Consider the following 1,002-nt stretch of genomic DNA (forward strand, 5'->3'; position numbering starts at 1 on the left):
CATAGTTACCATCCCGTCCATGCATCATCGCCCAACCAAAGGATATACCCTACAATCCCGGCCCCCTCCCCTCATGGTCCTCAGCACACAGCCCTTCTCCCTCTCTGGATCCCTAGTCCCCAGGCACTCCATCTCTTCGCGTCATCCTCTCTCTTCACGTCATCCTCTCTGTCTCAGTCTCTGTCCTCACTACTCCTCTGGGTGGGGTCCAACTCTCCGCTCTTCTCCATTGATGGTCCCAGGGCCCTGCGATCCTAGACTGAAAGGTTAATCACTCCCCTCCTTGCTATAAAATGTCCGCCTTTACATTGCCAGTCCTCACAATCAGTCCTGGTGACAGTCATTCACCCTTGCATCCCAAGGGACCCATCCGCATTTCTTTTCATCTGCCCCTCCCAGACAGGTCGGACACTACTCACTGGAGACTCTACCATCCTCCCCGCCCTGTGGATCTAGGTTCCCTCTTGACAGCTTGTAAGCCAGTCACTTCTCACCTTTGTATCCCTTCTCCCATTTTTGATTAGTCAATGTTCAAGTTGCCCATACCCTATCTACTCTTTGTGCGGAGGGGGTGGGAATAATTCTTGGAGCACGGATTTGTTTCCTCTTTTGAGCTACTGCATTTATACATGGATGTCCAGTTTATCAGACTGTATCAGATGACACTTATTTTTTCCCTCTTCTTTCTTCTTCGGGTTGACCTTTGTTCGTCCCATCATTGGAGCCATGGCAATGTGGGTATCATCTGCAGGTGTGGGTGTTCCTGCGTCTGTCCGCTCTCTTCTTATCAGTCGGTCACTTCAGTCTCCTCTCTAGTCCTCTGTGGTTGTGTCACTGACTCTGAGCCCATGAGTCCCCAGGTCTTGCCTCACTGCTGGCCAACCAGGTCTCTCTCTACCTGGGCTCACTATAGTCTGGTGAACGATGCAGGGCTTAGCTCGCTGCTTCTTTGATGTTCTTCGGTCACTTCTCTTTATGGGTGACATGTGTGGTCGCCAATCA

The sequence above is a fragment of the Chrysochloris asiatica genome, unplaced genomic scaffold (genome assembly GCF_000296735.1).
Source record: "Chrysochloris asiatica unplaced genomic scaffold, ChrAsi1.0 scaffold00051, whole genome shotgun sequence".
NCBI lineage: Eukaryota > Metazoa > Chordata > Mammalia > Afrosoricida > Chrysochloridae > Chrysochloris > Chrysochloris asiatica.